This window comes from Mauremys mutica, chromosome 22 (assembly GCF_020497125.1).
Source record: "Mauremys mutica isolate MM-2020 ecotype Southern chromosome 22, ASM2049712v1, whole genome shotgun sequence".
Taxonomy (NCBI): domain Eukaryota; kingdom Metazoa; phylum Chordata; order Testudines; family Geoemydidae; genus Mauremys; species Mauremys mutica.
The window spans coordinates 20,682,378-20,710,324 of NC_059093.1; the positions used below are offsets into that span (position 1 = coordinate 20,682,378).

Sequence of the window (27,947 nt, forward strand, 5' to 3'; positions counted from 1 at the left end):
GGTGTAATGTTACTGGAGAGGTTGAAATTAGGCTATTTTGTCAGATAGAAAACAGTGATTGTGTCAGGAGTGGGATGTGAATGTGCACGTACATATGGAGCCTAGAGCAACAAATGACAGTGTTAGAGGGCTTATTCCTTCACCCTCTCACTTCCCTGGTCCTTCTCGCATGAACAGAGAGCAACAGTACCAGAAGTCCAAAGGTGCAAACAATTCGATGTTTATTGGGGTGAACGTCCAGCAAGCATGATTCCAGTTTCCTTCCTTAGTGTCCCCCTTCCCAGCTCTGACACCACAGAGCCTTGCCTGTGTCCCTGTTTCTGTTCCCATCCCCTGTTCCCATTTCCCCCTGTAGCAAAACATGATCCCAATTCCCCCATCCCCAGTCCCTGTTCCCATTTCCCCCCCTCCCCCCGCCTTCCTGAGTGACTGCAGACTATATAGTAAAACCTGAGTTCTGCTTAGCTATTCCTTAACCAATCATTTTACTGAAATGTAACTAACCAATCCTAACATACTGTAAAATGATTATTTAACCAATTATATTCCACCATGCAAATAAACATACAAAACAATACAGAAGGGAGGATTTCACAACTACTAAGTGATAAAAATACACCTAAATTCTTAAAGTACAGGCCTTTGCAGACAGGCCTGAACATCTGTATCCTAACAGTCCTCGAGGTCAGGCAGCCTCTGGGTAAGGGAGTGGGGACTTAGATTCTTCCACTGGCCAATTCCACCAGGGTAGTTTGCTACAATAGCCAGACCAGATGCCCCCTTTACACTTGTGCTCTGTTGTCATTGCTTCTCTCTCTCCCCTCCCCCCATCTCTGCTGCTCTCCCTCTCAGCACCTGGGCCCACAGCACTTCCTGGCAGCCAGAGACTGCATGTTCTAGGCCTGATCCTGTGGATGTGGCCTCTCTCCTGATTGCTAAGGAAAGGAAACTTTCCAGGAAATGGCCACAGCTTCTGGGAATCCCTGTGTGACTGTGAACAGAATTTGGCTCCTGGCACACAAGGCAACTTAAAAAGCTGAGCACCCAAACAGGGGCTTGAACCCTGGCCCCTCAGATTAAGAGCCTGATGCTCTACCAACTGAGCTACCTGGGCTTGTTGAGAAACATCTTCACCGTTCACCACAAGAGTGAGCAGGCAGGCAAAAGAGGCAAAAAAAGTCCCAGGAACCCTTCCTCTTTTTCTGCACTGCCACTGCCTGTCAGCAGGATTCCTCCTTCTCCTCCCTCCTGTGCCTCAGTGCAACTGAATCTCCGCAACTAGACAGCCGGTCCGTCCGCTGCACCCCAATCCCCCAGCCTGAGCCTCCCTGTCAAAACCCTACACCTGGCTCCAGAGAATTAAGTCTCACGTGTCACTGGGAACTCAACTTCTTGTGCCCAGAGCGTCTCGGCCCCCTCAGCAGATGACCTGAGAAACACAATGTCCGCCTTTTCCAAAGAAGAGCTTAGACTCCCTCATCATGTGGCCTAAAGGATAAGGCATCTCCCTGTGGATCGGATGATTCAGGATTTGAGTCCCCTCGTGGTTGTGCTCACTTTGTGCTGCAAGTCCTGCTCCCTTCAGGGCTGGAACCTCTTCTTGGCTGCTCAGGCCAATGCTCTGGCTTCAGCTAGAGCCCCGGGAAGGAGTTGGGGGGTGGGTGTCACAAAGGCTGGGGCATGAGCCCCAGGTGCTTCCAGTCTCGCCTTTGCCCTTCCTGACTTGCCAAAGAAAATGGGCGGCTGCCCGGGCTAGCGTGTGGAGCAGTTTTCCTCTTCCAAATGTGCCCCTGTCCCTGTTCTAAGGGCTTGGCAACACTTGCAAGTTTGAGCGCATTAAAGCAGCCTTAACTCCTGAGGTGTCCACACTGGCAAGGCACATGGAGCGCCTGGGCTCTGCCGCTGGAGCTCTCCTGGTAATCCACCTCCATGAGAAGCATAAAGCTCACTGCGCCTCGGCTGAAACGCCTGGGCATCACTGCACTGTGATTGGCCTCAGGAAATGTCCCATAATCCCCTGAAGTCAAGTGCCCACTCTGGTCACTGTTTTGAAATCGGCTGCAGGCATGCGGATGTCCCCTTTCAAAGCTCCGTTTCTGACAGCCGGCTGCTTATCTGCTCTAGGACAAAGCAACCATTAGTGTGGAATGCTGCTGTTGTGAGTGTGTATGAGAGGGGGGGGTCTGCTGCTGTCCGAACACACAAGACAGCATGCTGACACAATCTCAGCCCCCCAAACACACTGTCTCACCCCCCCCCATGTACACACAACACACTCCCTGTCACACTCCATCCCCGTCCCCCATTTGAAAAGCACGTTGCAGCCACCTGCACACTGGGATAGCTACCACAGTGCACTGCTCTCTGTGGCATTGCCAGAGCTGCTAATGTGGCCACTCCAGTGCGCTTGCAGCTGTCAGTGTGAACAAACGGCAGCGGTTTCCCTGCTACGGTCTCTGAGGGCTGGTTTCACTCCCAGCGCTCTACATCTGCAAGTGTAGCCAAGCCCTAAATTTGCCAGACCAACCGAACTCAGTAACTGCCCTCCACCACCATGTGCAGTGAGTAGGGGCACCGTGGAGCACACACCACACTTGCTGGCTCAGCCTTGTGCATGCTGGGGTGGCCACCTCCCCGTTGATGAGACCTGGTCCCACCATCTCCATGGAGCTCCAGTCTGCCCTGCTGCCATCCCTGTCTGTGTTGTTTTCTCTAGCAGTTGACTGGAAGGTGAGCACTGGCCGCATGCCATGTAGCCGCGTTGTCTCAAAGGGCGAAAGCAGGAGGAATGGTGCCTTCAAAGCTCACCCAATATTCCATAACATAGTTAAGGAAAATATTTCTCAATGAACTCTCAGTAAAAGATCAGAAACAGCCAGTGTCTGCATCAGTCTACGAGCATTGGTATTTTCTTGAAATTTGTCAGACCAACCTAACTGACACCTAACACACATTTGAACCTCTTTTTTTCACACTGTTGCTCATTCTCAAGGTCTGCTTTGCCTCCAGACATATCCATTCTCTTTCAGAACAGCCTTGCTCTTTCATTGAGGTGTCGGAGTAAACACTTCCCTTCACTCTATTCTCAGACAAACACTAGTATTAACTGTTTGCTACTGATGGGTTTAGAAAGCATTTGTCAAGTGGAAGATGCCATTTCTGGGGGATTGCTCCCAAGATGCAGTACTTTGTGTTCCAACATCTCCCAACTTCCTTGGTGAAAATAACACCAAGGTTTCTTTGCAATATACAAGAAGAAAGGAGTTTTTCACCCCAGATGAGACTTGAACCCACAATCCCTGGCTTAGGAAGCCAATGCCTTATCCATTAGGCCACTGGGGCTCTTAACTGTGTGTGAAAGAGGGATGGAAATTCCCTCTCATAATTGCACATTCCTCACATTCACTCAGAAGCCAAATACCCCATTTAATCGCCTTACAGAAATGACCAACCTAAGAGAAGCCCCACTTCCCTCCCAAAACGACGCCAAGTGGGGGAAGCCAGGACAACAGGGTGGGGCGGCAGGTGGTGGCCAGACTCTCACCGCCAGGGTCTAGTCTAGCTCAGGGTCCAGCTCAACTTCCTCCCCGCGCCACTGGCCCCCAATCCCCTTCCACCACCAGGTCAACCCGGGCACTAGGGCAGGAACGGGGTGAGGCAGCAAGTCAAGCTGAGCAAGGCAGGCAAAAGCGAGTCTTGTCTTCTTGGGCCACTCACAATGACATCCTTTTTGTGTGCAACTGCTGCCAAAACATCCGGGACAGAGAAGCAACAGGCCAAAATACTCTCAAACAGCTGCTAAAGTAGCTCAGTTGGAAAAGCATTACAATGAAAATCTAAAGGTCCCTGGTTCAATCCCAGGCTTTGGCAGGTTCTTTCATCCTCTTTGTGCAGGGGTGGCTTGTTCCCAGGGAGAGCAAAAGCACCTTGACCTAAAGCAAATGCTTGCTCCTGAGCATGGGTTTCTTCCTCTAGTTGGCCCACCTGACCTATAAGGATGTGGGAGCTTCCTTTCCCACATGACTTCTTTGTCAACCCAAAATGGCAAGAACAGAATGAGGGGAGATGGGGCAGGGACTTGGGAGGAAAGCTCCTCTGCAAAGCTGAGTGACAACAGTGCTGGGGAAGGGGCATGTGGAATGTGGCAGGGATTCAGAGGCCCCAGAGGAGGCACTTGATGTTAAGGTGTGAAAGGAAAGATATATGGTAGGAACTGGCTCCCTTCCTCTGGACTGTTTGGTGTTGAGGTGGATTTTAATTGTATCAGCCGGCCTGAGAACCACTGGTCCTGTTTTCTTGACCATGAGAGGAAACGTTTTTACAATGAGCACTACCTGGCGCAGGTCCGTAGTGAGGTTGGCTTAGAGAACATGTTTCTCTGTAATGGAACCAGTGGAGGGTGGGCAGTAGCCTCCTATTCCTCTGACCCGAGCTCACACCAGCCGCAGAGGGGATACACCTTTCTGCGGGGACAGACCAGGAGTCGCATTGACCGGATTTACGTGAAGGAGAGCACGTCGACAGCCCAGTGCAGGGTGGTGCCAACGGACAGTTCCGATCACGCAGCTCTCACCGTGTGCTCAATGTGGGCAATTCCCTGACCCAGGGCACAGGATATTGGAAGCTGAACATCCAGAGCTTGCAAGATAAAGGAGCAGGGGGTGAGGCCTGGCGGTGTTGGCAGAACGGGAAAGCATCAGAGGGTCCTATGGTAACCAGGGGGATTGGTGGGAGTCGGTGACGGAGGAGTTGGCAGCTTTGTTCCGGCGGCTGGGGAAACACCACAACATTAAAGAAACCAACAGTGCCAAGTCCTGCAGCGTCGCCTGTGGGATTTCCACAAGAGCATCCAGGGGGAGCCAGTCAATGTGTGACTGTACGACCGGATCAAGCGACAGCTGCCCGAGTTCCAGGAGATGAGGCTGCAGCTGGCCGATATGAGCAGGAGCACCGAGTGAAGGGAGGGGTGGCCTCCCCTGACATTTTTGCAGCCTGCAGGGAACAAAGACAAAGTAGGGGGATGCGGGGACTCAGGGAAGGCCCAGGGCCATCCTTAGCCATAGGCAGAACAGGCAGCCACCTAGGGCACCACTCTGCCTGGGGGCACCGCTCTGCTGGGAGTCTGGACAGATGGGAAGCAGTGGGAAGCAGTGGAGCACATAAGAGCAGGGCTGCTGGGTCCTAGAGAGAGCCGAATGCAGCACAGTCTGAGGGAGGGGATTGGCTGCTGGGAAGTCTCAGGGAAGGGGAGGGAGGAGGGGTGGGGGAAGGAACTCACCTGTGAGTGTGACTCTTTCCCCTGGCGTGAGGTGAGGCAGGCTCCACCGCTCTGGCAGTATCCTTTGTTGTCCCCCATAATGTCCATTCTCGTCGTCCCCCCCCCCCCCCGCCCCATGGAGCACCCGCCCTTTCTCTCTCCCAGGGCTGGGTTGGGTGAGGTGCTGGGGGCGGGGGGGAAGCTGGCTGGCTGCCTGCTGAGGAATGAAAGAGAAAGTAACTCACTTCCTCGCAGGCAGCCAGGATTGGAATGGTCGCATAGGGCTGGGCTGGGAATTGCCAGATGGCATGTGCGAAAAATCAGGACGCGGGTTGGGGTAGGGTGAGCAGATGTCCCACTTTTATAGGGACAGTCCTAATTTTTGGGACTTTTTCTTATATAGGCTCCTATTCCCCCCCACCACCCATCCTGATTTTTCACACTTGCTGTCTGATCACCCTAGATGGGGGTAATTGGTGCCTATACAAGACAAAGCTCCAAATATCGGGACTGGCCCTATAAAATCAGGACATCTGGATCTGGTCACCCTAGCTGGGGAGCGCCTCTCTCCCCCGGGCTGGCAGTGATGAGCTGCCGTGGTTCCATGGGTGCCCCGTCCCTGAGATCAGAGGCTGGGCTAACTTCACCATGGTCATTGGGCTGGCGGTGGTGCCCATTGGCATGTGATCAGACCTGAGAGTTTGCTGCTGCTGTTGCCACTCTGCACCCCAAGCGGTGGATTTTGGGGTCCTGCAGTTTTCCACCTATCTCCTCTTCTACTGCAGCTGTTGTACCAGCAGGCTGGGGAGTGAACCAAGCATGAAAGCAGTGCTATGTTGCCATTTAGATTGTCATTTAACAAATGTGTTTGCCAAAAATGCTTGCTAACAATCCTGAATTCAATTTCAATTTTTTAAAATCAACATCTTAGCCAAAACCAGAAAATTAAGTTGTTGACAATTATTTGTGACAAGTTTGGTATGGGGGAGGGTATGGGCCAGTTTTCATCAGAGAAACAAAAAATGTTGACTGACTTTCCTATAGCCTGTTACTGCTAAATAGAGCCCTCCAACAACTGTAATATGCTCATCTCCTTACTAGTGTATGGAGAAGAGATTGGCAACCTATGGCACATGTGCCAAAGTCGGCACGTGAGCTGATTTTAAATGGCACACAGCGGCACTCAGCCCGTCACTGCTCTGGGGTTCTGGCTGCTACCCCATTGCCACCTGGGTGTGGGGTTATATCATCCCTATGCTGCCTTGGTGGAAAGTTACAGCAGCAGCACATCAAGAATAGAGGGGTTAGATAAAGTTGTTATGAGAAAGTTGGGAGCTAGCCCGGGGGAGGCAGACGCCAGGTGGCCTGGCTGGGATCGGTTTCAAGGTGATAAACAAGACCATAAATCAGATGAATTGCATGGGAAATGGGAAACCAGTAAGCAAAGGGCCATGCATGTAAAAAGCGTGTGTATCGGACAAAGAACCAATCAGCAGCAATGTGATGTTGGTGTGTCTGACGTTTGCTAATATGGAGAAGCCTATATAATATGATGCATTGTACTCAATAAATGATTCAGCTTGCAATCATATTGGTTGTTGTGCTTTATCCGGCCCGCATGCAACGCAACAAATGGTGACCCCGACATGATGCGATTCGAATAAGTCGGATCGTTCGCCGGGAAGTGAAAAAGCGGGGATTACAGCCGCGGCAAGAGGTACTGCGGTAGAAGCAGCTCCTGGGCATCTGAGAGAGGCGTGTTTGAGCTCACAGGAAAGTGGCTGGGGGTTACAGCCGCGGCAGGAGGTACCGTGGAACAGCAGCTCCTGGGCGTCCGAGAGAGGCGCGTTTGAGCTCACAGGAAAGCGGCTGGCTAAGTATGAGTACTGCTGTATCAGCTGAAGAAAAGACAATACAGAAGTTTTTATTGCACATCATGGACCGACAGGGGGAAAGGATCTCCCCTGATGCACTGACTCACTTATTAAGAAAAGAGGGGGAGCTAGGGAGGCTCCTCCTAACCACCCTTCGGGCCCAGGACGAGGAGGTGCTCCGCTGGAAGCGAGCCCTGGACAGGAAGACGTTGGAGTGCATGGCACAGGCAGAGGCTCGTGCCGTGGCCCCGGAGGTCGTTCGGACCTACAAGCAAGTAAGTTGTTTTGGCAGGAACCTGGAGAAGGTGTCCTACGCTGGCTGGTCTGAGCCTGGGACAATGCCCGGAAAACCGTTATGCTTCTCCGGTATGAGCTGCAACAGCTGGGTGTTCTGACACAGGATGCACAGATTAAAAGAAGTCAAGGAGGGAAGGAAAAAGAACAGAATGAGTTAACCGAAGAAATCTCATTCTTTCTGGCCCCAGTCAAGGACACGGCTCACAGCTAAAACTTGGCGAACAGCCAAGAAAAAGGGCGGCTTGACTGGGCCCAAAAAGCTATGAGAGCTGCAAAACCCTGCCAGGCACTAACGGAATGTGTTAGCTGTCTCTTCTCACAGGTATGGAAGAGCTGCCCAAAGACCTTAGCAGCCCTGCCACTCCTTGGAACCAGGAGACTGACTGCCTGGACCCATGATTCTCACTGCAAAAAGACCCCTCCACATCAGAAGAATTTTCCTACTGATGATTAGCCTATTTTCTTTTCTAGCTCTACTGTGCTTCTGGGCAGCAGGAAAAAAGGACAAGGTGACGTGCTGGTTAACCTCTCCCTTGTTCACTGGCAGCCCCCATTGTGTCATTGGATTCTTTTAAAAGAAGCAAAACCACTACAGGATGATGTCTTGGTAATCTCCCCCGTAGGAGCTGAACCACGACGGTGGTGGAAAAGAAGAAAAAACACTCACATCATTGACATTGCCAAAGTCCAGGAATTCCTGACTAAAAGGGCATTGAGAACTAACCCTGGTGAAAAAACAAAGAATTGTACACTGGCAGGAAGAAATTTGTGGGACTCCTGCTGAGAAATGTGGTATTGATTGGATTTTGGGCTTTAATCTACAGGCTGCGCCCTGTGTTTTGGATAAATCCTTCAGTATGTATTGCCCTTCCTAATTGGATTGTAAATGATATTGCCCTTATTTAGTTTTTTATTGTTGGAGCTCCGCTAACCCAAGTACAGACTGGAGTTGGTGAGTTACATGTTATTTTCGCCATTAGTTTTATGACCCAGAAGCTACTGGCAGAGATGGTATGGGCTATTACTGAGGCTGAGAAGGTATTGCAGTGGGAGCTAGTACGTTTAAAATCCTGAATGACCAGCGGATGGCCATTCGGAGTGATTTTAAGCACCAGGATGGCCCACTGCCCTTACAGATACATCAGGAGTACCATCTGATCTGGGGTTGTAGAGACATACCTGGACACTGTCTGGGTGGAAGTGTGAACATTCGCAGTGCTCCTCCCCAGCATGTGGACCGGTTGGGGGGTGAGGGCTCTCACATACCAAATCCTGCCGGGTCCATGGGGAGGATAAATGTGGAACTAATACCCCCTCATTATTAACCCCAGCTCCCTAGAGCTTAATTGCTTTTGTTTTTAAAGTTTGAGAAGACTCAGCCAAAAGTTTGTTGAGTATTCTCAAAGGGGGAAGTTGTTGGTGTTACCAGGCATAAATCTAGGTAACTCGGGAGGACGGCTTTGGGCCTATGTGACCCAAAGTACCTTTATGTAAAGTGCTTTTGTTAGCCTTACTAGACTTTTGTAATTTCTTGTGTTATGTGCTGATTACTGGCAGCTGTAAGGCTGCTTGATACTAGATGTAGCCAGTATTAAATAAGATAGGTGGAAAGCAGATGCTGTAATTAAAGTTATATGCATGAGAATGTAGCCCCCACGGTGGGAAAGTACAGATAATTGTTCACAGAAGAATATCAGAAGGGTGGGGGCTAGTTAAGAAGCTCACCCTCCTAGTTAAACTGATAGTGGAATAAGTTAGTGTCCATGAAAGGAACGGTTCAGTGAGAAAAAGGATCGGGCCCAGGCGGGCAGGCAACAGACAGAGAGATTGGAAAACAGGTTGGAAACTTTTGAGGGTGTGCGGGAGAAAGAAGTAATTAAGCATAAGCTTGGGAATTTCAAATATTCAGGAGGATATTTGGAATGGTGATTTGGATTGGTAAGTGGCTGTTGGAAGACAAGCAAGTGATTTAAGGGAAAAGCAAGTGATTTTTAAGGGAAAGTGAAAAGTTAACTCTGTGGTTGCTGGAGGGAACAGCAGTTGAATTTTGTAAAGATGCTAAAGAGAAAAGTTTTTGGTGTCTTTGAAATGTTTTTTGAAATAAATTTAGGCGAAGAAATTAGTTTGCAATCGTTTGGCTATGAACAATTTTGTTAAATTAATTAAAGAATGTATACAGTGCTATGTAATTAAAATTGTATTAGGCTTTAAGGGCACTGTAAGTGGTAATATTTTTTTTTAGTGTTTAAATGCAGAAGTTAAAAGTAAAGAGCAAGCCAAAAAGCATTTGTATTAATGTTCCCCTATTTTGCCTAAAATTAATAAGAGTATTAGGATATTTTAAGTAATGATTGATTGCCCAGTAAGGGTAGACCTGTTTTTGTTTTTTAGATAATTAAAGAAAACTAATGCCAGCTGCACAGCATTTAATATACCTTGCATTTACTAACAGAGTAAAAATTAAGTTTTGTGTTTTATGTTTTGTTTTGTGGTGTTTGTTTTGTAGCCAAAATTGTTGTGTTTAATATTTTTATGAGATGGTTTGATTTGAAATTAAGCAGAAGGGTTGGATTAAAATGCAGATACTGGGTTTGTTTAATTTAGAATACAAAGTGTTTGGTTATATAAGAAAAATGTGATATGCTAAAGTTTAATGCATTTTCTTAAGTAAGAGAGAAATTTTATTGGCCAAATCTTTTATTTTAGAATTGTTGTTAAAATTTGCATATCAATAGTTTTGGAAAGCAAGGACATGGTTGTAAGAATTTTGAAGGTATGTATTGTATGAATTTATTTGATTATTTGCATTTTGTATATGCGTTGCTTTAGCAATTGTAGGATAATATGCATAAGCATATGCATGATTATAATCCTTTGTGAAATTGGCTTAATGGCTTTGGTTGGCCCACTTGGGTTATTTTTCTTCTCCATATGGGAATAAGTGCGTTGGGAGTTGTTTTTTGTTTTTTTATTTGCTTGCCCTGTTTTGTATGCCTTTTGCAATGAAGTTTGGAGAGGTTTACTAAAAGTCTCTTTAAGAAAAGAGGGGGAGATGTGCGGTTATATCATCCCTATGCTGCCTTGGTGGAAAGTTACAGCAGCAGCACATCAAGAATAGAGGGGTTAGATAAAGTTGTTATGAGAAAGTTGGGAGCTAGCCCGGGGGAGGCAGACGCCAGGTGGCCTGGCTGGGATCGGTTTCAAGGTGATAAACAAGACCATAAATCAGATGAATTGCATGGGAAATGGGAAACCAGTAAGCAAAGGGCCATGCATGTAAAAAGCGTGTGTATCGGACAAAGAACCAATCAACAGCAATGTGATGTTGGTGTGTCTGACGTTTGCTAATATGGAGAAGCCTATATAATATGATGCATTGTACTCAATAAATGATTCAGCTTGCAGTCATATTGGTTGTTGTGCTTTATCCGGCCTGCATGCAACGCAACATCTGGGGTCCTGGCCGCTGGCCCCACTCAGCACCCGCTGCTGGCCTGGGGACCCCCAAGGAATCCCAGGCTGGCAGCAGGCTGAGCAGGCTGGTGGCTGAGACCCCGGCTGAGCCACTCAACCCGCTGTTGGCTTGGGGTTCCATTCACTCAGCTGGTAGCGGGCTGAGTGGGACTAAATTCAACGAACTAGAAAAACAAGAGCAACTAATGACAAAGTGCAAGAACCTAGAGCAGTGGTCCCCAACCTTTTTCGTCTGGCGGGAGCCAGATGAAGGACCGTGGTGGTGGACGAACATCCACCGAAATGCTGCCGAAATTTGGCGGCATTTCGGCGACGACATCTCTGGATGCTGCTGCTTGTTGGCAGCTAGCGGTGTCATCCAGAGGCGTCGGTGCCAAAATGCCGCCGAATTTTGGCGGCATTTCGGCAGATGCTCGTCCTCCGGCCAGTATGCGGGTGCACTGAGAGGCCCCTGCAGACACCATGGTGCCCGCGGGCACCGCGTTGGGGACCCCTGAGCTAGAGAGCCTTCTGAAGCAAGTATCAGAGGGATAGCCGTGTTAGTCTGGATCTGTAAAAGCAGCAAAGAATCCTGTGGCACCTTATAGACTAACAGACGTTTTGCAGCATGAGCTTTCGTGGGTGAATACCCACTTCTTCAGATGCAAGTGGTGGAAATTTCCAGGGGCAGGTTTATATATGCAAGCAAGAAGCAAGCTAGAGATAACGAGGTTAGTTCAATCAGGGAGGATGAGGCCCTGTTCTAGCAGTTGAGTGAAAACCAAGAGAGGAGAAACTGGTTCTGTAGTTGGCAAGCCATTCACAGTCTTTGTTTAATCCTGAGCTGATGGTGTCAAATTTGCAGATGAACTGGAGCTCAGCAGTTTCTCTTTGAAGTCTGGTCCTGAAGTTTTTTTGCTGCAGGACGGCCACCTTAAGATCTGCTATTGTGTGGCCAGGGAGGTTGAAGTGTTCTCCTACAGGTTTTTGTATATTGCCATTCCTGATATCTGATTTGTGTCCATTTATCCTTTTCCTTAGAGACTGTCCAGTTTGGCCGATGTACATAGCAGAGGGGCATTGCTGGCATATGATGGCATATATTACATTGGTGGACGTGCAGGTGAATGAACCGGTGATGGTGTGGCTGATCTGGTTAGGTCCTGTGATGGTGTCGCTGGTGTAGATATGTGGGCAGAGTTGGCATCGAGGTTTGTTGCATGGATTGGTTCCTGAGCTAGAGTTACTATGGTGCAGGGTGCAGTTACTGGTGAGAATATGCTTCAGGTTGGCAGGTTGTCTGTGGGCGAGGACTGACCTGCCACCCAAGGCCTGTGAAAGTGTGGGATCATTCTCCAAGATGGGTTGTAGATCCCTGATGATGCGCTGGAGGGGTTTTAGCTGGGGACTGTATGTGATGGCCAGTGGAGTCCTGTTGGTTTCTTTCTTGGGTTTGTCTTGCAGTAGGAGGCTTCTGGGTACACGTCTGGCTCTGTTGATCTGTCTCCTTATTTCCTCGTGCGGGTACTGTAGTTTTGAGAATGCTTGGTGGAGATTTTGTAGGTGTTGGTCTCTGTCTGTGGGGTTAGAGCAGATGCGGTTGTACCTCAGTGCTTGGCTGTAGACAATGGATCTTGTGGTGTGCCCGGGATGGAAGCTGGAGGCATGAAGGTAGGCATAGCGGTCGGTAGGTTTTCGGTATAGGGTTGTGTTAATGTGACCATCAATTATTTGCACTGTAGTGTCTAGGAAGTGGACCTCCCGTGTAGATTGGTCCAGGCTGAGGTTGATGGTGGGGTGGAAGCTGTTGAAATCGTGGTGGAATTTTTCCAGAGTCTCTTTCCCATGGGTCCAGATGATGAAGATATCATCAATGTAGCGTATGTAGAGAAGGGGCGTGAGTGGACGGGAGCTGAGGAAGCGTTGTTCCAGGTCAGCCATAAAAATATTGGCATATTGTGGGGCCATGCGGGTGCCCATAGCGGTGCCACTGATCTGGAGATATATATTGTCATCAAATTTGAAATAGTTGTGTCTGAGGATAAAGGCACAGAGCTCAGCAACCAGTTGTGCTGTGGCATCATCAGGGATAATGTTCCTGACAGCTTGTATTCCATCAGCGTGTGGGATGTTGGTGTAGAGAGCCTCTACATCCATGGTGGCCAGGATGGTGTTTTCTGGAAGGTCACCAATGCATTGTAGTTTCCTCAGGAAATCAGTGGTGTCACGGAGATAGCTGGGAGTGCTGGTGGCATAGGGTCTGAGTAGAGAGTCCACATATCCAGACAGTCCTTCAGTGAGAGTTCCAATGCCCGAGATGATGGGGCGTCCAGGATTTCCAGGTTTGTGGATTTTGGGCAGTAGATAGAATAGCCCTGGTCGGGGCTCTAAGGGTATGTTGATTTGTTCCGGTGTTAGTGTAGGGAGTGTCCTGAGTAGATGGTTCAGTTTCTTAGTGTATTCCTCAGTGGGATCTGAGGGAAGTGGCCTGTAGAATTTGGTGTTGGAGAGTTGTCTGGCGGCCTCCTTTTGGTAGTCAGACCTGTTCATGATGACAACAGCACCTCCTTTATCAGCCTCTTTGATTATAATGTCAGGATGGTTTCTGAGGCTGTGGATGGCATTGCGTTCTGCACGACTTAGGTTATGAGGCAAGCGATGTTGTTTTTCCACAATTTCTGCCTGTGCACGTCGGCGGAAACATTCAATGTATAGGTCCAGACTGTCATTTCGACCCTCAGGAGGCGTCCATGTGGAGTTCTTCTTTTTGTGCTGTTGGTGGGAGGGTAACTGTGTATCAGTGCGCTGTTCAGTGTTGTCCTGAAAGTATTCTTTGAGTTGGAGACGGCGAAAGTAGGCTTCCAGATTGCCGCAGAACTGTATCATGTTGGTGGGGGTGGCAGGGCAGAAAGAGAGTCCCCGAGATAGGACAGACGTTTCTTCTGGGCTGAGTGTGTGGTTGGATAGATTGACGATATTGCTGGGTGGGTTAGGGGTACCACGATTGTGGCCCCATGTGGCAGGTAGGAGTTTAGACAGCTTACAGTCCTTTTTCCTTTGTAGAGAGGTGAAGTGAGTGATGTAGATCTCCTGTCTTATTTTAGTGAAGTCCGTTTGTATGGAAGTTTGGTTATTAATGAGAGTCTCCAGGTTGGAGAGCTCTTTTTTGATGTTTTCCTGTTTGCTGTATAGGAGGCTGATCAGGTGGTTCCTCAGTTTCTTTGACAGAGTATGGCATAATCTCTCACGGTGGTCTGTGTAGTATGTAGATAGCAGTGGATTTTTTACCTTTAGTCCATTTGGTATGATGTCCATCCGTTTGCATCACATACAGTCCCCAGCTAAAACCCCTCCAGCGCATCATCAGGGATCTACAACCCATCTTGGAGAATGATCCCACACTTTCACAGGCCTTGGGTGGCAGGCCAGTCCTCGCCCACAGACAACCTGCCAACCTGAAGCATATTCTCACCAGTAACTGCACCCTGCACCATAATAACTCTAGCTCAGGAACCAATCCATGCAACAAACCTCGATGCCAACTCTGCCCACATATCTACACCAGCGACACCATCACAGGACCTAACCAGATCAGCCACACCATCACCGGTTCATTCACCTGCACGTCCACCAATGTAATATATGCCATCATATGCCAGCAATGCCCCTCTGCTATGTACATCGGCCAAACTGGACAGTCTCTAAGGAAAAGGATAAATGGACACAAATCAGATATCAGAAATGGCAATATACAAAAACCTGTAGGAGAACACTTCAACCTCCCTGGCCACACAATAGCAGATCTTAAGGTGGCCGTCCTGCAGCAAAAAAACTTCAGGACCAGACTTCAAAGAGAAACTGCTGAGCTCCAGTTCATCTGCAAATTTGACACCATCAACTCAGGATTAAACAAAGACTGTGAATGGCTTGCCAACTACAGAACCAGTTTCTCCTCTCTTGGTTTTCACTCAACTGCTAGAACAGGGCCTCATCCTCCCTGATTGAACTAACCTCGTTATCTCTAGCTTGCTTCTTGCTTGCATATATAAACCTGCCCCTGGAAATTTCCACCACTTGCATCTTAAGAAGTGGGTATTCACCCACGAAAGCTCATGCTGCAAAACGTCTGTTAGTCTATAAGGTGCCACAGGATTCTTTGCTGCTTTTTCTGAAGCAAGGTGATCATTTTGATTTAAATGTACTTGAACTGTACAAAGAATTGAGTTGTTGCCACATGCAAAATCAATGATGGACATTGTACAGTTTATTCATACCAGCAAACTTGTTGATCTCTATCCTAATGTGTACATTGCCACTCATATTCTACTGACAATTCCTGTAACAGTAGCATCAGGAGAACAGAGTTTCTCAAAACTAAAGCTCATTAAAAACTATCTCCGCTCTACAATGAGTCAGGAACACTTGACTGGTCTTGCTATTCTTGCAATTGAACAAGCCATCACTTTGTCTTTGTCATACGATGACATTATTATTGATTTTGCAGCCAAAAAAGCCAGAAAGATTGCTTTTAATTAAAACAAATCTTTGTTTCAATACCTCTTCATATATATTTCCAATAAAATGTTGACAAATTTGAAAAATGATATTATTTGCATCATTCTGTCAAATCAGAATTTTTTCTATAGGGCTACTTCTTTAGTTCTAGTCCATCAGCATTACAATGCGCTTAATTAACTTAAACTGGTTTTAATAATATACATGTGGCAAGTTTTCCAATACTGTAAGCTTATGTTTGTGTTGCTAGGAGCAAGACAGGCACAGGGGTTAGGGTGACCAGATGTCCCGATTTTATAGAGACAGTCCCAATTTTTGGGGTCTTTTTCTTATATAGGATCCTATTACCCCCCACTCCCTGTCCCGATTTTTCACACTTGCTGTCTGGTCACCCTAACAGGGGCACCAGTTTAATAAGCCTGCCTAGGGCACCATAAATCCTAAGGACGGCCCTGATTGTCAGGGCTCAGGGCTGCATCCTGCCATGCTGAGCCGGTGTCTGTGCTAAGGTTGGAGTCAATCAGCTGATTCTGGGAAGTTCAGGGTCCCCGGGCTCCCAAAGGAGGGTGAAGCAGGTCACCCCTGGAGCAGATTAAAGCTGCAGGGTGACAGTGGGGTTGCTGCCCCTGTGAACAGCTGCTGTAGCACCGCCTGGGCAGGACAGGGAGAGCCAGTTATACCCCCCCCCCAGCCTGTATCGGGGGATGGGAGCACTCACACCCTGGGGACCCTGAGTTGGGACGGAGGGAGGCCCCCGTGCACCAGGGATGCTGTAAGGGCGAACAGGGGCACCCACCCACCCAGCCACCAGAGATCTTCTAGGGGAGAGAGTGGCACCCACACACCCAGAATCTTGTAGGGGGGGACAAGGGCATCCATACTCCGGGATCCTCTGCAGAGGGACGGACACCCACACATCCAGGATTCTGTATGGAGGGCAGAGGTACCCGGACACTAGGGCTCCTGGACAGAGGATGGGGGGCACCGAAACATCCGGGATCTTACATGAGAGGACAGAGGAGCCTGCACCCCGACATGAGACGGGGGCAGGGGAAGCAGGAGCATTATCCAGTTCCAGGCTGTCCCCGTCTGGCCAAGGCACAGAGCTCACAAGCAGAGTTTAAAGCTCCAGCTGCCAAGCAATAAAAGCAAACCAAGCCGGGCCCAATGGCTGGTGCCTGTGATCCCAGCGCCTGGGGAGGCTGAGGCCGGCGGATCGCTTGAGCTCAGGAGTTGGGGGCTGTGCCGATCCGGTGTCCGCACTAAGCTCGGCATCAATATGGTGATTCCAGGGAAGCTTGGGATCCCCAGGTTGCCTAAGGAGGGGTGAACCGGCCCAGGTCGGAAACGGAGCAGGTCAGAACTCCCGTGCTGATCAGTAGTGGGATCGCGCCTGTGAATAGCCCCTGCAGCGTAGCCTGGGCAAGACAGTGAGACACAGTCTCTTTTTATACAGACACCCCCCCGCAGAGCCTGGATGGGGGGATGGGAGCACCCACACGCTGGGGATTCTGACTTGTGGGGAGGGACGCCCCCCTGCCACACGGATCTTGAAAAAAGGAACAGCAACACCCACACACCACAGAGCCTGGATGGGAGCAGGGGAACCACACATGGGAGCTAGTTCATGGGGAGGGGGACACACCCATATGCTCCGTTGCACCATTCTTAATGAGAAGAACGGGGGCATCCACACAACACGGATCCTTAACCGGCGGGGGGACACCCACACACTCCACTATTAACCAGGAGGGACAGGGGCACCAGACACCCCCAGTAGCGTGGAGAACACCCACATCCACCGGATCCCTCATGGGGGGTAAGACAGAGGCACCCAAATACCGGGGATTGTTAAGGGCAGGAGGAACAGGGACTCCCACCTCTGCAGCATGGGGGTGGGTCACCTGCTGGGATCATCTGGGCATATTTCACCTCGTCAGCTCCCTGCCATTGCCTTGGGGGCCCCTTGTTCGCTGCCTCTGGCACCCAGTTTAGCCTCCTTCCTGAGGGCTGAAACGCTTTGATCTATCTAAGGTCTGTGGGATCAATGTGTGTCATGGTGTAATTCTGTGTTATTCGGGGGTCAGACTAGCTGAGCTAATGGCCCCTTCTGCCCTTAAACACCATGAAAACATTTCCCTGGTTTCTCCTTGCGCCTGACAGACACCACGGTGAGGGGCCCAATAGAAGATCCTGGGCACAGCGCTCTGGCTCTTACGTTACTTGGGGACGTCAGCGCTTTCCTAGCAAAGCTGCTGCTAAAGCACTGGATTTGGGGAACGGTTCGGCTCCGGTTCAGAGATCTGCCTGCGGGGTGTGAACCTGCCACGAGGAGCGGGAAACGCAACCAGCAACGGGAGGCGTTGGCTGAGCTCCGGGCTGCCCCCGTGTGGCCAACGCTTAGAACTGAGCAGCGGAGTTTAAAGCTGGCGCTGGGAGGGACCTGAACACGCGGGGCATGAAGGCTCCTGCGTGTAACGCTTTTTGGGTGGGCAGCTGAGCGTAGCTGATTGCCGGAGTTCAGGGCTGCACCCCGGGGTGCTGAGCAGGTGTCTGTGCTCAGGTTGGCCTTGCTATGATGGTTTTTGGGAAGTTTGGGGTTGCCAGTCCCCCTAGAGAGAGGGGAGCCAGGTCAGCCCAGGAAAGGAGGCTGGCAAAACTCTGGTACCAATTGGGCAGTGGGACTGCCCCTGTGAAGAGCTGCTGCAGCCCCACCAGGGAGAGCCGGTCTCTCTTTATGCAGCCCCCCCCCCCCCGTTCCTCAGGACGAGGGTTGTGCTCAAAGATCTGTGCCCCGTGTTTTCACCTCCATGTGAAGCGCACACTGCAAATAACCCTCAGCGCATCAGCTCAGCTCCAGGCTCCACTTCCACCGGCTCAGAGTGCAGAGCTCCCAGGCTGAGCCTGAAATTGGCAGCGGGAGACTCTGTAACCAGCCGGGCCCCGTGGCTGGTGCCTGTGATCCCAGCTCCTGGGGAGGCTGAGGCCGGCAGATCGCTTGAGCTCAGGATTTCTGGCCTCATCAAGGGGCTGTGCCAATCGGGTGTCCGCACTAAGTTTGGCATCAATATGGTGATCCCGGGGAAGCTTGGGGTCCCCAGGTTGCCTAAGAAGGGGTGAACCAGCCCAGGTCAGAAACAGAGCAGGTCAAAACTCCCATGCCGATCGGGAGTGGGATCACACCTGTGAATAGCCCTTGCAGCGTAGCTTGGGCAAGACAGTGAGACACAGTCTCTTTTTAGACACCCGCCCCCCCCCCCCGCAGAGCCTGCAGAGGGGGATGGGAGCACCCACACGCTGGGGATTCTGACTTGGGGGGAGGGACACACCCAAGCAACACGGATCTTGAAAAGGGGAAGAGAGACACCCATAGATCCCAGATGAGGGCAGGCAGGGGAAACCACACACTGGAGCTAGTTCATGGGTTGGGGGACAGAGACACCCACCAGAGATCCTGGATGGGAGCACCCACACATGGGTGGCAAGTCTGTAAAAATTTTGGTGGTGCCCAGAAGCCGCTCCCCAACTCCGTCCCCCCAAACTCCGCCCCCACCTGCCTAAGGCTCTGGGAGGGGGCTCGGCAGGGGAGGTCTGGGGTGCAGATCCTGGGCTGGGGATTAGGGTGCAGGAGAGGTGCAGGGTGCAGGCTTTGGGATGGAGTTTGGGTGCTGGGTGCAGGCTCTGGGCTGGGGCAGGAGGTGGGTGTGCAGGAGGGGGTGAAGGGTGCAGGCTTTGGGATGGAGTTTGGGGTTGGGAAGGGGTGTGTGGGAAGGGGGAGGGGGTGCACCTTCTGGGGAGGGAGTTTGGGGATAGGAGGGAGTGCAGGGTGAGGGCTGTGGGTCTAAGGATGAGGGGTTCATGCTGCGGGGGGGCTCAGGGCTGGGGCTGAGGATTAGGGTGCAGGGGGATGAGGGCTCTGGCTGGGGCTGAGGATAAGGGTGCGGGGGGAGGAGCGCTTCATGTTGCACGGGGCGGCTCAGGGCTGGGGCAGAGGATTAAGGTGCGAGGGGATGAGGGTTCTGGCTGTGGCTGGGGGATGAAGGGTTCATGATGCGGGGGGCGCTCAGGGCTGGGGCTGAGGATTAGGGTGCGGGGGGATGAGGGCTCAGGGCTGGGGCTGAGGATTAGGGTGCGGGGGGATGAGGGCTCTGGCTGGGGCTGAGGATTAGGGTGCGGGGGGATGAGGGCTCAGGGCTGGGGCAGAGGATTAGGGTGCGGGGGGATGAGTGCTCAGGGCTGGGGCTGAGGATTAGGGTGCGGGGGGATGAGGGCTCAGGGCTGGGGCTGAGGATCAGGGTGCAGGGGGATGAGGGCTCAGGGCTGGGGCTGAGGATTAGGGTGCGGGGGGATGAGGGCTCAGGGCTGGGGCTGAGGATTAGGGTGCGGGGGGATGAGGGCTCAGGGCTGGGGCTGAGGATCAGGGTGCGGGAGGATGAGGGCTCTGGCTGGGGATGAGGATTAGGGTGCGGGGGGATGAGGGCTCTGGCTGGGGCTGAGGATTAGGGTGCGGGCGGATGAGGGCTCTGGCTGGGGCTGAGGATTAGGGTGCGGGCGGATGAGGGCTCTGGCTGGGGCTGAGGATTAGGGTGCGGGGGATGAGGGCTCTGGCTGGGGCTGAGGATTAGGGTGCAGGCGGATGAGGGCTCTGTCTGGGGCTGAGGATTAGGGTGTGGGGGGATGAGGGCTCAGGGCTGGGGCTGAGGATTAGGGTGCAGGGGGATGAGGGCTCTGGCTGGGGCTGAGGATTAGGGTGCGGGGGGTGAGGGCTCTGGCTGGGTCTGAGGATTAGGATGCGGGGGGATGAGGGCTCTGGCTGGGGTTGAGGATTAGGGTGCGGGGGATGAGGGCTCTGGCTGGGGATGAGGGTTTGGGGCATTGGGGACGCTCAGGGCTAGGGCAGAAGGGCAGGGTAAGGGCAGCCTGCATTGCCATTAGTGGAGGGCAGGCGCTAGGACCCTGAGGCAGCAGACAGCAGTTCTGCCGAGAGCCCTCCGGCAGCACAGAGCAGGCAGGGGAGAGGCGCGCGCTGCTTTCTGCCAGGCAGGGACAGGGCGCGGCGGAGTGGGGGGACACGCGGGGGGGCAGGCGGGGGCTGGGACCTGCTCCAGGCAGGGATGTGGCGGCGGGGGGAGACCTGTGGGGGCCGGGGCCCGATCCAGGCAGGGCCGGGGGAGAGACCCAGCTCCAAATATTGCTGGAGCAGGGCACCCGGCCCTGAATATTCCTGGAGCCCGGGCACCGCAAATGTATATAACCTGCCACCTATGCCCCCACATGATGGGGATCTTGAACTGGGTGGAGGGAAGCACCATGTACCAGAGGTTCTGAAGGGGGAACAGGAACACCCACACACCAGGTATTTTGCAGCAAGAGCTACGGTCTTGATTTACACAAGACAGTGATGGGGAATTAACCACGTCCCTTGCGGAGCTTGTTCCACTAGATAATTAGCCTCATTGTCAGGGCTGGCTTTAGGGAGTGCGGGGCCCAGTTCGAACAGTTTCGATGGGGCCCCGGCAGGGACGACTAAAACAAAAAAACACTTAAAAAAAACCCTTTCATTTCTTCCATGTATTATTTACTTTCCATGACTATATAAATAACAACAAAATTATCTATTACATACATTGCATCATATAGTAATTAGCTGATTTGCACTTTCATATTAGGAAAATAATTTCTTTTCATAGTTGTACAACTGATTTTCTTCACTAATGTTTATTTTATTAACATTTATAAAATATTTCCTTTTTAATATAAAATTGCCCCCTCCTTCCCGCCCCCCCCCAGCGCCGCCCGGCCCCGTGGAAACAAACCCTCCTTCCCCAGCTCCGCCCCATCGAAACAAGGTTCGGGGGGGGGAGAAAGAAACAGCACACATGGGGTGACCAGATCACAGCAGTAAAATACGACCTGCCCCCCTCCCTGCTCAGCCCCACCATCACACCCCTCTTCACCCCCTAGCCCCCTACTGGCTTGCTGCATCCCTCCTAGTCAGTCCCCCCACACCACTTGCCTCCTTTCACCTTCTCCCTCCCCTGCCAGAAACCCCCATGCCCACCCCTAGAACTCCTGCTGGCTCACTGCTCGCCTCTTTGCCCACTCACCCCCTCGCCCTCCCCCCAAGTATAACGCCTCATTCAAAGACCCAGGGGTCACTATATTACTGCACACCGCAGTCAATCAATGCAGTTGTAGATAAATCTCTGCATTATGCATTTCTGTATAACTTTTATATGACTTTGTATTGAACCTTGGTAATATGTTATAGTGGGCCTCTAAGGGTATGGCTACACTTGAGAGTTGCAGCGCTGGGAGTTACAGCGCTGGTCGTACAGCTGTGTAGGGAAAGCACTGGGTGTGTGGCCACACTGACAGCTACCAGCGCTGCAGTGTGGCCACATTTGCAGCATTTGCAGCGCTGTTGGGAGTGATGCATTATGGGCAGCTATCCCAGCGTTCAAGTGACAGCAACGTGCTTTTCAAAAGAGGGGGGGGTGGGGTGGAGTGTGACAGGGACCGGGAGAGAGAGAGAGAGAGAGTGGATTTTTGGAGCCGACACTGTGTGTCAGATTTTGCAAGGCAGGGAGCTGAACATTTCCTCGACCACTCATTCAATATTAACTGCAAACAGCCTGCAGACCAGATAAACAGCTGCTCCAATGGACTCCCTTTCTCCGCCCCGCCCCCGCTGTTTCTCTCCTCAAGCAAACACTCATCCCCCTGCCTGCCTCATTCACAGCAAGGTAGTGGGTTATCTCAGTTGATTGTTCATAGTCAGTTACAGATTGATCACGGCAAACAGGAGCTGTGTTTGTTTTTTAGATAAGCAGCTCCCGGAGCCCCGAGTTCACAACAAAACAAAGAGAGGCATCATAGCAAAACAAAGAGAGTAATTTAGTTAAAAGCATTCTGGGATATCTTCTAATACCCTGGAGGCCAATAACAGCGCTTTAGCTTAAACTGGAACTGCCTGTTATTAAAGGCTGGTTTCACCACGTCAATTCCATAAGCTCTGCTGGAAACGCCCTGGGTTCTCTCCTGCCTCGGTGGGAACTGGAGGGAATCGTCCCCTGCTGCCCTTGGCTCCAGGCTGGTTTTTCTGGGGAGGGGACGTGGAATTGATTTGTTTGCTGTTGAGAAGGGAGCCAGGCCAGTTCTCAGGGAACGAGAACTCCCAGCATCTTCCCAGCCCAGCCCAGGCTGCTGCCCTGTCCCAGCCTCTGTTCCCCTGGGGGCCCTGCGTGTTTGACTCTAGAGCAGGCCGGGAGCAGCAGCTGAGGCAGAGGACAGCCTGGGCCGGGCAGATAAGAAGGAGTTTAGCCAGCAAAAAAGGTAAAATGGCAGGGGAGTATTACCTTGGACTCAACGGCATTTCTCCATTGGTTTGTCTGCTTGGGGGCAGGGACAATAACACATCCTGCTGCATTCGTTATTTCAAAGGGCAGTTTAGGATTTTCATTCTCACACAGGACTCAAACTTTGCCGTAAACTAAACGAGCCGCTCACAGATTCTGGCAGCCACAATGAGCATTTTGGTGAGAGCTCAGACCTGCCCCTGTCCCAGAGGGAGACAGGGGTCATCTGTGTGGGGACTGGACCACTGACCTATCAGCTCTTAACTCCCAAACTTTCAGTAACTCTATTATCAGTGCCTGTGAGTGTAATTTAAACCATAAGGAAAACCACACTGGGCTAGACCAAAGGACCATCTAGCTCCGAATCTTGTCTTCTGACAGTAGCCAATAGCAGGTGCCCCAACAACCAGTCAACAAGGCACCACTGGGAGTTGAACCCAGGATCTCCAGTTTACAAAACAGATGCTTTAGCCAGCTAAGCCATGGTGCCTGTAGGTGGCAAAAATACAGTGTCTGCCTACACCTGACTCCCTGCCATCGCCACCAGGGCCTGACAAGCTTTGCTTGTGTTTGGATTTTGCAAAGCAGAGGAGCAGGTGACGTTTTCCTTGCAAGTTGTGTGTGAGTGAATCTTTGGCCAGGTCTGCACTACAAAGTTATTTCAGCAGAATTATATTGCTCAGGTGTGTGAAAAACACACAACGCTCCCTCGGTCGGCAGCTAGTGGCTGGTGCACACACTGCAATGCCACATCTGGTGACAAAACTGCCCTGTTTTGGTAACAAAATAAAATGACTTCGATGAGAGATCTAGAGCTTTTTGCAGCAAACTTAAAGTGACAGAGTAGACGCTGCTGTTCATTATATCACCATAACTGGCCTCCTCCAGTATCCCAGAATGCCTGCTGTGAACTCGCCTGCCCTGCATTCCTGCTACAGAGCCATGGGCCCCTCCCCTTTCATCGCTCTGGGAAGTTCTGACAGCTGAGCCTGCTGCTCTGCTCCGGCAGCCAGGAGCAAATCACTGCCGTGGGATCCTGCTCTCTCCCGCACTACGAACACAGAGCAGGTGGCGGGAACTTCCTTACAGTGTAGGGGGCCACCGGCATCCGAACTGTGACACACCCAGGACATCCCTTCCCTCAAGGAGGCTCTTACCTTCTAAACAGGGACGGCTGTTTTCTAGTAAAATCACTAAAAGGGAAGGAGAAAACTCGGAAGAGGTTCCTCCTGGCGCTCACGCACGTGAACCTGAATACGCTCTCAATCCTCAAAGAGAGACCTGGAGGAGGAGACTTGCTGAAGCAAAGCCACAGGGGTCTCTGAGGTTTCCCTGACCCCTCGCCCCTGTCCTGCCTGGCTGATGTCAGCATCTCTCTGTGAGGTCACCACCTCCCCACCACCTTTGACCAATAGTCTGAGGTCCTGAAAAAGGCCTTTGTGATGTCACTGCCACACCCCTCCCTCGCTGTGCAAATGTCCTGCCCCTGCCCAGGCACTTTGGAGGTTTGAGCTACTCCCTGTGAATCACCCCACTCAAGGAGCGTTCATTCTAGGAAGCAAGCCAGCTAGACAGGAAAACATCAGATGCTGCTCCCAATGCTACACTCAGTTTTTCAGAAATTAGTCGACTTTATGGCCAGAAGAGACCATTAGAGCATCTAATCTGACCCCCTGCATATCACAGGCCTCCTGTATGACACAAGAGCTTCTTTTGGAGCAAACACATTCCAGAAAGGCATCTAGTCTTCATTAGATGACATCAGGAGATGGCGAATCCACCACTTTCCTTGGTAGCTTGTTCCTGTGGTGAATCCATCCTCACTGTTGAATATTTGTGCTTTTTTTTGTAATATGAATTTGTCTCTTTTCACCTTCCAGCCATTGGGTCTTGTTATGCCTTTCTCTGCTCGATTAAAGAGCCCTTTAATACCCAATCTTTTCTCTCCATTAAGGCCCTTCAACGCTTCAATGAAGTCACCTTTCAATCTTCTTTTGATCAGCTAAACAGGTTGAGCTCATTCAATAGCTCACTAGAAGGCATTTTTATCCAGCCCTCAGAACATTTGGTGGCTCTTTGCTGCCCCAGCTCCAATTTCACAACATCTTTTTCAAATGAGGACACCAAAACTGGAGGCAGTATTCCAGTATCAGTCTTACTGATGCCCTGTCACCTCCTGTGATGTTATTGACATAATCTGTAACTGTATAGATCACTGTTGCGACCACTGTTCTATATTTGCAGCCAATATGGTAGAAAGGTTGTCATGTAAGGAGTGTATGGAGAGGTTCTGATTGGCTGATTATAATGATGCTATCTCTAGATGTGTATCATTTTTGTAGTTGATGTTATGAATATTGGCTCTATGCTGCCCGTATTTAAAACTTGTGCTCTGCTTCTGGGGAACACCCCAGACAAGTTGGTGTCAGTTCTGTCTAGCCTGCTTGATGGCTCATTAAAGACCATTGGCTATAAAATCGACCCATTGAGAGAAGGCAGATATGCCTTGTGACTCAGCAAGGTATGCAGGGACCTGCCTATGCACAGAACTTTAAGGTTTTTCTATGCCACGTGCTAGATAGAGTGTCCTTGGGACAAAGACCACATGGCAAGAGACTATAAAAGGCTGATGCCTCGCCTCCATCTTGTCTTCAGTCCTGCTTCATACCTCTGGAGGGACTTTGCTACAAACTGAAGCTCTCTACAAAGGACTGAATGACCCCTTATTTTTTCTCTGGCCTCGCAAGAATGAATTGAATTTTGTGACTTTCTGGAAAGTGCAGAGAGATTAAATGTGGGGAATTTAGTCTCTGTGTTTGTGAGCTGATGTTTTCCTCTCACAGGTCAGTGCCTGCATTGAAATACCAAGAGGGATCTAAGGGCTGGTGTACGCTGGGCACTGAACTGGCAGAGTGATGTCTCTCAGGGTGTGAAACCCCCACCCCCCAACCCATAGAGTTAAGGTGACCTAAGCCCTGGTTAGATAGTGCTAAATAAAAGGAAGCTATTTACATCTGTCAATGTAGCTATTACAGGGATGGGAAAACACCTCCAGTCACTGTCTACTCCAAAGTGCTATAGCAGTGGCACAGCAGCCTTTTAAGTGTAGACAGAGTGAAAGTAGATCTGGCTCCAGTTTGCACTCTGGATGCTCAGGCACTAAGACTAGAGTAATAATAACAACAACAGTGTAGTACTTGCATAGTTGGCAGGATTTGAACCTGTGCAGGAAAACCCCAATGGACTTCTAGTCCATTGCCTTAACCACTAGGCCACAACTACTTGATATACAGCTACTCCAGTACATAATGATTCTGTTCTCACTGAATTGTCACTTCAAATGGCTCAGACCAGCTTCCCCAGCACACTCATGGCTGTGTCCTTGGGTGAACAGCGAAAATTCCTGCCCATTTCCCTTCCAGCTGGAGCAGGATAAGAGTGTGTTTGTGTGAATGACATTGCTGTAGATTGTTGTCCATTCCCCACACTGACAATTCAGACAGTCCCTTTCCCATTCAAATCTCCAGCACATCGTTCCAATAGCCGGGGGCAGGATTTCTCTGGGGCACTGAAATTTTTTCAGGGGGCTGGTGCATGAACTCAGCCTTGCATTCCACCCTTGATGTTTCATGGACTAACAGCAGCAGCAGAAAGAAAGAGCCGAGCCAATACCTCCCTGGCAGGGATGCAGGTGCCATGGTCCCGCTGTCTGACCATCGCCATTGCAGGACAGAAGGGTTCACTGGAATCGAATGCCCTGGCTCAGACAAGAGACACAGGGAGGTTTTGCTGTTCATGGATCTGTGCAAAGGAAATTGTGTCTCTGTGTGAAATTGAGGCGGGAAATGAAACGTCCACATGGTGGCCCAATGCTCTAGGGAATGTGGGTGAAGGACTCGGGCTGAGAAATGATTTAACAGGGGTTTGTATTTATTGCCCTGATTAAAATCTATGGCTAAAAGGCAGCCATTGTTGTTAGTACTTGTACCGGTGTTGGGACACCCCAGTGGGTGTCAAGTCCATTGTCTTCACCAGGGGCAGTCGATTATTTTATCAAGGTACAAATTTCTTGGCCAAGGTATAATCAAGGTCTAGACTCCAGAGAAAATAATACACTGCTGATAAGAAGAAGTACATAAGAAGATTTTGCAGCCACCATGGGCATAACTATGATGTGTCGTGTTTCACTCTCCTTTCCCTTTGGTGCCACCTCCTTTCCCTTTGGCCTTGTAGTTGACCAAGGGCAAAGCTAAACATCTCCTCAGATAGCAGGGAGTGTTTATGTCCATTCCTGCGAGCTACACAGGGGTTTGATGTTGCTGCTTTCAATCCTCCGGCTCTGCCGGGATAAGGAACAATTCAGGCTGACACTGAACTGAAGGAGGAAGATCAGTTTTTGACAGGGAGAGGGACGCCTCCTCTTAAAGGTGTTTGTCTGGCTGGCAGTCCTGGTTCCCAGGTCTCGCCCGTGGGGCTCCAGCAGTTTTGGGACCAGGTCACTCCCTTGGCCCCACCTGCTGCCCCCAGGCGCTCCCTGCCAGGGACCCCAGCAGTGCAGCGGAGCTGAGCAGCATCTGCCTGCTCGCTCCAGTGGCTGCCGGCCCCTCCCCATGGCAGGGCAGGGTGGGGCTGGGCCTCCATGCGCTGCCCCCGCCCCGAGCCCCTGCAGCCAATGGGATGCTGCGGGGGTGATGCCTGGGGGCAGCAGAACGTGGAGGCCCCTCAGCCTGCTCTGCCTTGGAGACCCAGGTAAGCGCCGCACCCCTGACTCCCTCCCAGAGCCTGCACCCCCACCCCTCCTCCTGTTCCCCCTACCCCCTGCCCCAGCCCAGAGCCTGCACCGCCACCCCCTCCCCACATACCCCCTCCTCCCCGCAAACTCCCCCCCAGAGCCTGCACCCCTCTCTACACAAACCCTCCCGCCCACCCCAATCTCCCTCCCAGAGCCTGCACCCCCACCCCTCCTCCTGTTCCCCCTACTTCTTGTCCCAGCCCAGAGCCTGCACCCAGCACCCAAACTCCCAGAACCGTACAAGGAATTTTTGTGCCCGAGGCAAGGGCCGGCTCCAGGTTCTTTGGCTGCGGGACCTTGAGTCCCTGTCGGAGGGAAGGACCCACTGCCGAATTGCCGCCGCCGCTTCATTCATGGTTCGGTGGCAATTCGGCAGCGGATCCCTGAGTCCCTCTCGGAGA

General features: G+C 51.2%; 3 non-coding genes across 3 annotated transcripts; all 3 read right to left on the reverse strand.

The window, feature by feature from the left end:
* Positions 1-1,041: 1,041 nt before the first annotated feature.
* Positions 1,042-1,114, reverse strand: TRNAK-CUU. The gene has a single exon. It is a non-coding gene; the product is annotated as a tRNA-Lys (tRNA).
* A 2,155-nt stretch (positions 1,115-3,269) lies between these two features.
* TRNAR-CCU lies at positions 3,270-3,342 on the reverse strand. Its single transcript has one exon. It is a non-coding gene; the product is annotated as a tRNA-Arg (tRNA).
* A 19,828-nt stretch (positions 3,343-23,170) lies between these two features.
* Positions 23,171-23,244, reverse strand: TRNAT-UGU. The gene has a single exon. It is a non-coding gene; the product is annotated as a tRNA-Thr (tRNA).
* Positions 23,245-27,947: the final 4,703 nt, after the last annotated feature.